The sequence below is a fragment of the Musa acuminata genome, chromosome BXJ2-5 (assembly GCF_036884655.1).
Source record: "Musa acuminata AAA Group cultivar baxijiao chromosome BXJ2-5, Cavendish_Baxijiao_AAA, whole genome shotgun sequence".
NCBI classification, from domain to species: domain Eukaryota; kingdom Viridiplantae; phylum Streptophyta; class Magnoliopsida; order Zingiberales; family Musaceae; genus Musa; species Musa acuminata.
Window position 1 is genome coordinate 10015873 of NC_088342.1, and position 9170 is coordinate 10025042.

Genomic DNA, 9170 nt, shown 5'->3' on the forward strand with positions numbered 1-9170 from the left:
TGGTCTTTCTCAGTCATCGTTGTCGCTTTGTCTATGCTGAGTGCCCACCATGAAGTCATCAGAACGGTGAGATGGCAATGTCTCATTCGAGTTGGACGCATGGCTGTGGCTTCGGAACCGAGTGAGCTCCGTCCTCTCTTTCCTTCTGATAGAAGCTTGCACTTGAATGAACGTAGCATCGATAACTGTATCACCAGGTTTGTGGCTTGTGATATCACAGTAAGGAGATCCCCATCTGGATCTTGACTTCTCATCTGAGTGTGGCTTTTATTAGCGTGAGTTGACCTCGACATATCAAGCTCGCAGGGAAGGATGCATCCCAGCGCGCAGAAGGTGCAATGGTTGGTCGCCAAATCCAGAAGCCTCCTCCCCACATGTACAGTTGGGTAGGTCTTCTCCTTTCTACGGTTGTGCTCGTAGCCCAATCAACTGCGTAGGAGTCTCTGGACATTTTCTAGTAGCAAGTTATAGTGTCTCGGAAGCCATGACTGCTGACTCCTTCAGACGGTGGCTGCACGGATCCTGTTTAGGACGAGAAGATGCATGGAGGAAATGGCTGCAGCTTTACCTACCAAGTTACGGAGAATGACATAATGAGGAAGCTTACCTCCATCCCAAAAAGAGAATTCACTCCTTTCCCTTACATTGGGATGTGTTACGGGAATTTTGATACGATTCAGATTTATCATGTAAATCTATGCACCTATCATTTTTTTTTAAATAAACTATTGCATATTTAAATTGGGTCGCCCAATACATTGAGGTACTTTAAACACGAAGGTTTATTTACCAATGTACTTTTCGTAAATATTCTCGTGCACTCCAAATAGTATTTTCTTGGCTTTGGAGGTGTTAGATAACTAAAAGACGTATAATACAAGTGATTGATAATTAGATAATATTATGCTTGATGATGCTTAACTTTTCGGGCTGACACGGGATCCTTCGGGAGTGTTTCATCTTTTTTGTAGAGCATGATCTCGTCCATTTAGCTCATCTCTTCTTTGGTCATAGTTACCTCGTGCATGTCTATGGTTCGAAGCGATAGTATCTTGAATAGTGACTGACCATCCTTTATGACCTAAACCAATGCTAATCTGGCAAGCGTGTTGACTTGGGCAATCTCTTCACAAGGAATCTGCAAGATAATAAGCCAAGAGAAACTATGGGTTAGTTCTACACCTCAGTGAAGTACTTTGTCATGGTTGTATCTCTTTTACTTACTTTATAATTAGTTATAAGTCATTGAACACTATCAAGTCCTAAACTTTAAGCTCTTGGCAAGTTGAAGCCTCGATAGAAGTGTTTAATACTTAATTTCATTGTTGAAGATTTTGAACTCAAATCGGGAGCTTGCTTCTACCCAAATCGAGAAAAAACCTACATGACTGGTTGAATAGTAATCACTTATACATCATGTGCTTGAAATATAGGCGAAACTTCCTTATCATCAAGACTCATGCAAAATACGAGCCTCTCGATAAGGAGATACCATTTCTTGGGTCCGCTCATAATGTGCTTAGATATAGTAAATGGACATTTGAACTCCTATGTTGTCCTATACTAATACCAAGTTGACAGTTATGTTAGTGATAGCGAGGTAGAGACTTAGAATTTTGCTCGAGGTAGAGAAAGTAATCTGCGGCAACTTAGTAAGGTGGTCCTTCAACTTTTCAAATGCATTTTGGCACTCCTCGGTCTATAGAAAACTATTTAAGTTCTTTAATGTCTAAAAGAAAGATAAACACCTAGATTAAGATAAGAATCAACTAAGCACTACTAGCTGACCTATTAGCTGTTGAATCTTTCTTACCATCCAAGGTGGGTGTATATCTAATTTGACTCATACCTTCTTGGGGTTTGCATATAAATCTCTTCGATACACGATGAAATCGAAAAACTTTCCCAAGTTAACTCTGAGGATGTATTTGGTTAGATTGAGGTACATGTTGAACTTTTTTAAAGCTTGAAATATCTCAATCAAATCCGTTAGATACGAGTTGGTTATCTTATTATTCATTATCATGTTATCCATATAAGCTTTAACATTTCTCTTGATCTAATATTTAAATATTTTATTCACCATCCTTTAGTACGTTGCTATCGTATTTTTTAACTCGAAGGGTATAACTCAGTAATAATATGTGTCTTGGTCTATGATAAAAGAAATACATTCTTGGTCCTCAACACCATTTTAATTTGGTTATATATTGAGAATACATCCATAAAGGTAAGGAGCTTGTAACCTAATGTAGCATCGACTAATTGATTAATCCAAGAAAGGGGTAGTTATCTTTGGATGTGCTTTGTTGAGATCAATATAATCGATACACATCTTCCAATTTCCATTAGATTTGTTAATGAGTATAACATTAGTATGCCATTAGAAGCATTGCACCTCGACACTAAACCCTGCTCCTAATAGCTTATTTACCTCATCACTAATTGCCAGCTAGCAATAAGGGGAAAACTTATGATGCCTTTGCTTCACTGGTTGTGTTTTGGGGGAAATGTTTAAGTAATGTTAAACTACGTTACGACATATCTCTCCACAAACTTGCAAACACCTCATAATTCTTCCAAAGGAAGTTAATAAGTTGCACCCACCTCTCCATTAGGAAGGGATGTGGGGGTGGACTTAACCAAGTCTTGAGGTCCATAATGATGCCTCGGGTTGGGCTTTCTTCAATAGGGAGATCGTTGTCGGGTAGCACTAGCGTAACTCTTTTGTGTTACTTTTCAACTCTTCGATACTAGCCCTCATCAAGAACTTCAACATCATGTGGTAAGTCAACATCACTTCCTACAGTCTGTTTAGTGTAGGTCAACTTAAGATCGTGTTATACGTTGAGGGAATATCCATCACCATGAACTTAACTATATTGTTTTGGAGTATGGCTCATCTTCGAATATGACATGTAGGTTCACAGTCTTAAGGGGCAAGATGTAGTTATCAGTGAACCTTGTCAGTAAAGAAGTCATTGAGGTAAGATTATCAATTGACAGCCTAAGTTTTTGGAAAGTATCAAAATAGAAAATATTAACATAGCTACCTACATCGATCATGACCCTCTTCACTCTAACGTTGATCATCTCACAGATACAACTAAGGCATCACTATGATTTAAGTTGAGGTACTTTGTCTCTTCCTCTTTAAAGGTTATTTTTAGGTTACCCTCCATCCTCGAGTGCTTTTCAATGACAACTCAAGCATAAGCATTACTGGTCGAGGAGCTATTCCCTCTCCCCTAAAAGATGGGTCCACTAATAATGACATCAATGTGTCTCTCCATTGGCCCTTGCGATGAGGGTGAGGGTTCTCGATGCTTTCAAACAAATCGCTTGAGGTGTCTCCGATGTATGAGCTCTTCAATCTGTTCCTTTAAGTCATGAGAATCTTTAGTATCGTGGCCATGATCTCAATTGAACTAATAGTACTTATACTATTAAACCTATCTCTTTTCATTAATGAGGTTTTCATTGGGTGAGGATCCCATAAGAGCCCCTTCTTTTTTATTTGGAAAAAAACTATATTTCTACTTATATTTAGGGGGTCAGCTTAGACCTTAGGCAGGGTAGCTTAGATCATTTATTTCTCCTCTATTGAGGTGACTTTGGGACTAGGATTGATTATGTTTGCTCTTGTTTCAACCTCTTACATGACTCCTAATACTTACCCGAGATTATTACCTCGATCGTAATGCATTTATTGACTTTTTGAAGTATCTTGAGTATAATCATCAATGATCTCTCTATCAATGATCAAAAGAAATGAGTGACCTTGAGCTCCATCATAAACGTCTATATTATGAGTGATATATGAGCATCTGCTACGTATCGGATCTTATTTGTGAATCGAGCAACAAAGTCTACAAACGTTTCTTCCTCCCTTTGCTTGAGTCCAAGGAGTGTTGCCATTAAATACCAAGGGTGTACTCTCCTAGGGAAGTAAAGTTTGAACTCTCTAGCCAACTGGGTGAAAGAGCAGATGGAAAGTGGCTTCAAGAGAGTATATCATTCTCAAGCTAGGCTTCACAGTAAGTCCATCTATTGCAGTTTGAACTCTCCTTCAAACATTAGTCCATCTATTGCAGTTGGCTTTACAGTAAGTCCTCCATCGAGTATGGGTCTCAAATTTAGGTAAGACATACTGAGGGTAATGCAGTTCACTGAATTCTACAATTTAGGATCGAAGTGCCCCCTCGATCGATAATTCAACAAGTCTTGGTTGCTCTTAGTATGTTGGCATTGTGTCAAGTCAGGGAACCTTGACAAGTTCTAGTGTCGATGGAGCGAGGATAATGAGTGAGTTGGTGGCATCGCTTGTTGGGCCAACTGGGGTAAAAGCAGAGTGATGGCCTATATGATACATGTTAATGTACACACTTTCTAAATAAGATTTAATAGCACTTCAATAGGGATGACTAGGTGGCTTAGGGCCATCTTTGGTCATTGAATAAATACTAGTATTTTATCAGTGTATATGCCGAGATAGATACACTGATGTGCAGAAAATGGTGGCAATTGCCCCGTTGGGTGAAAGTAATGTGTGTCAGAGACAAAGCCTCTTCGCTTGAGTGTTGATTAAGAGAGTCAATGAGTGGGTATTCATGCAACATTGGATCCTCCTTCTAACACTAGAAAATATTATTGGAAAATATCATTGATGTCCTGATTAGTTTGATGCAGTTCAGACCTGTATATGTAGGGATGGCTGAAGTACCTCTAAGGTGAAAACGTCGAGCTTCTGATGTGTCACCTATACGAAGATCGAGGTTGAGAAAGATTTTCCAACCTAGTCTCTTCAATGCCCAAGTTAGCAATATGAGGAAGGTGGGTATATTAATGAGAAGTAAAAAGTGAACCCTACAACTATACTAAAAATAAGCTTTTATACTTAGTTGTAAAAGGATAGAATATTCTATGAGGAGGTAGCCCTCAATTACCTTTAGTAACATCCACTTTGTATTTTCTCAACGTAGGAAACGTGAGCGAAGACAGCCTACACCTACCTACCTTGGACCCTTGTCCACATGGGCAGACTAGTAGATGACAACTTTTGTCTCCTTCTAGTTTGGACGTCATGCAAAAGTCATGTGTCGGATGATGATTGATCAATAATATTCTCCCTATCAGGATGAGGGATCTAAACTTTCTCCTTCAAATAAGGGATTGTGAAAAAAATATATAAAAAAGATAAAATTCGTAATATGGGATTGTAAATATTTTATTATTTTTAAAATATATTATCGATAATAAGTTATTATGAAAATAAAGATTATAAATAGTAAATTTCATATAGATACTCCTTTGAATAGAAAGACAAAACGAAGCCTATTTGACATAACATATTTTGGCATCCACCCTACACGACACGTTGGCTGCCAAAGCGGACTCGGTGTGGAGTCCCTAAGCCGGTGTGTTGTGCCAACTTAGCACCACGAGTCTGAAGTTGGCTAGCCGCCTAATGCCAGCTCTCTACACCTGCTCCACTCGAGGTTGCACGGGGCAACATAACCTCATACCGGGCCACATAGGAAGCGGGAGGCAACACTAAATGAGACCCAACCAGGTAAATCAAACAGCACCCACACCTAACATACGGGTCGACTGCCTATGGCGGGCATTAAACACCTACTTATGATGATGATCGAGGATCATTAAAGCAACTACGTACACCCAGGAACATTTATAAAAAGCAACCCCCAAGAACAGTGCCGAGGGTCAAGAAAAAAATATTGGTATATTCTCCCCAACTCTCAAAAACCCCCCAAAAATCTTCGCTAACTTAATCATTGAATGGGTCGAGTCAGAAATCCCTTCCAATGTCGACCGACGAATGATGAGAAGAGTCACATTCAACCTCCATCCGTGGAAACCTAAGTCGTAGCCCTTTAACTCGACTCTAAGTCAATACACTCTAGTTCAGAGATTAAACTGATAACCTTACATGTTCTCCTCTCGTCCACGACATAAAGGTGTAAAACACCATTAAAAGAAGACTAAGGGCTTTATAGATTCTCCTCTCGTGAGGGGAACCTCTCTTAAGGGACAAATTCTAAAGAGTTAGAACATAGGCAGCTTTCATTTATATTTTATTATAAGCCCAGCCTTTTCTTACATTTGGAACTCGTTAAGTTCATGCCACAATATGATACCCTTTGACTTGCTATCAGAGCGCATTGCCAGTCAAACCCCTGACACCTCTCTATCTACTTTGTGTAAATCTCGAAAGGCCAGTATGGGAATGAGGCAAACGAGTGATATTTATTTTTCGAACATAAAATTTTGCGGAATTAAGCACCATATAAAACCTAAAAGCTTGCTAAATATGGGATATGAGATTGCATCATCCACCAACTTTATCATGGTCAAAAGCAAGTCATAAGACTCTATCCTTAAAAATAAAATAAAATATCATAAATTAAAAGAAAAAAAATCACGTTTTCTTCGTGAAGCTGCTACTTGGCACTCTCCAAAAGCTGACATGCAAACACCTTCCCTGTCATCTTCCTCGTGATAACAATTATGGACTAATCATCACTGAGGCAGCTATGCTTCCACCAACTATAATAACGATTAAAATTGTTCGACTGCTTTCTGATGCAATCAATCCATCCAAACACTGCCATCATTGTTATGCTAATTTTTTTCTTTCTCTCCCTTGAAGTGTTCGATCTAACTTAACACTGTCAAAGCAAGATGAATTAAGGGGATTAATCGATTTTAGGGAATATAATCAAGGATTTGTTTTCAAGTTAAGTTCGCAAGATGAATCAGGAAGGATAAGTCATCGCAAGATGTTCCTCTCTCGAATCTTATCACTTGATTCCCATGTCGCCTCGGTGAACTATCATCAGCTACTAACTCACCAAGTTTGTCCTTTCCAACCCCAAAAAAACTAGTACAGCTCTCTTCCTTCTCGCCTTGAGGTGGAAAGGACCGTACACCACTGGAAAGAGTGGGTGCGAAGCAAAGGAATCGACGTCTTCAGCTGCTAGAGAAACCATCACCCTCGTTAACTTTCACACAACTTCATCTGAAGAGAAGGTTACGTTAAGTACCACGGATGGGCTGGCAAACGCAGCACCAACCTTCTCTGTGTAGTACTGGTCCTATCTCGGGCCATCAATTCTCATGGCTGTCATTTTTCTGCCACCATTCCTTCTTCAGAGCCTTCTCGGTTTGACAACTCAAAATGGAGATCTGTGGAAGGGGAGGACACGAGGGAGGTACCATGTTTTGTCGTATCAAGACATGTAGGACAGCTTTTGACATTGGTAATCGAGGTTAAACATGGCGATGCTGTGTTCTGAGAAGTTGCACACCTCCGGAAAATTACATGGCGTTCCTTCTTTCTGTTCTGCTACATTGTTCAGATCTTTTAGAGGTCCGAAAGTTTAGGCAATGAACCAAACAAATGACAACAGTGTTAGGTAGTGTAGCACTCCAATGTGCTAATCCAATCCGGCCCTGTGAAAAGCTCATCCAACTTTTGGTTCGAAGCAAGTTTGGGACCTACGGTTGTGGTTGGGTTGGTGCCCTCCATGTTCTTGATGACTGTATACCCAATCAAAGCATTTGAACATGAATAATGGGGGGTTGAGTTCTAATTCTCTATAAATCAAGCTGTCGATGGCGTCTCCCATGGCAGAGATCTTTGCGAGTTCTTCGGAGAATTAGGAGGAAGGTGATCTTGTGCAGGATGGAGAAGCAGGGTACGTGCATTACTCGCTAGCATCTAGTCTTCTTCACCTGGTAAACCGATGGCCAGTTCTTCATGTGCCCATCTTCTCCATCATGCCCATCTCACCTATTCTGAAGCTTACGCTGGTGTTGTCAGAGATCTTCTTCCCAAGTAAGTGATCACTTCATGCACACTTAAGTCTCGCATTTCCCTTCTCTTCATATCTTGCTGTTTCTTTTGTGTGTGTGACTACATCCATGTCGTTCTCCAACATATTCTTCTACGGAGAGACTGAGTGATTCACATTCGAACTATTTCCTTCTCATTTCAAAAGGCTTTCAAGGCCATCGTAAATCCCGAAACAGATGAGCCTCAAAGTCAACCAACCTTCATCATCTGTTCGTGCATAAGGTTCAAGGCTTCTTAGATTCACTTCTGGAACGAAGTAAAACCCAGACGAACACATTGTCAAAAGGTTTCTCCATCACCTGCTTTGTGACGGCCCACCTGCAAACATAGTCAAAGCAGCCACGGATTTGTGCACCCACAGAAGAAGCCTACGTTTGACAAGCGCGCAGTTTGAACGTTGACTAAACACGGGTCGTTTTAGAAAGGCCGCAGCGCCCCCTTTTGTTGACCGCAGCCAACTCGAAAGACTTCTTTATGCAGTAGTGCCCAGGAGACTATGATGGTTGACAACGAAGTCTTCGTCATCTCGCTGGTACACGAAAGCACCCTTCGCTTTGATCTCATCCATCGGAACTGTTCTTCACCGCAGGCAGCCAAAAAGATGGGCGAACAAAACTTGGGCGATTAGTGCACTAAGGAATAATTTTTATCTAGAAGTGTCCTTCCCTGAGCATGTCATTGTCCCTCGGACTACCATTACATGGTTGATAGGGTTTCAGCGAATCTTCCTAATTTCGAATTAAAAATTATTTAAAAATAAAAAGAAAAAAATCAATGAAATAACTAATTTCGTTATGCTTAATTTTATAATAGAGTGTATTCAGATCATCTCATACTTTAATCATGAAAGGAAAATACGAGGTAAATAATTAGTATATTATTTTTCTATTTTAGATTATTTTATAATAGAAGATGAACCGGTTCGATAAATCGATTCAGGAGTTTTTCGGTATTTGAGTAGATTAGGACGTCCATTCAAATAAAAATTAATTATGGACGATTTTTCTAGGTTAAGTATCCATAAATATTCATAATTAATTTCTCTATTTTTGATTATTTATAAATACTTTAAACCCGATTCAGTAGAAGTTGAACCGATTCGATTCGTTTACCGGTTCGATTAATCGATTTAGGAGCTTTTTTGGTGTTAATTATGGGCGATTTTTATAGGTTAATGATCCATGGAAATTATTTTATTTAAGTAATTTGCGTGCAAATCGTCTGTATCATTCCTACTTTTTATCTCAGCCGCCCATTCATTTTCGGTTACGAGCGAGTAGTTACATCTCATCTG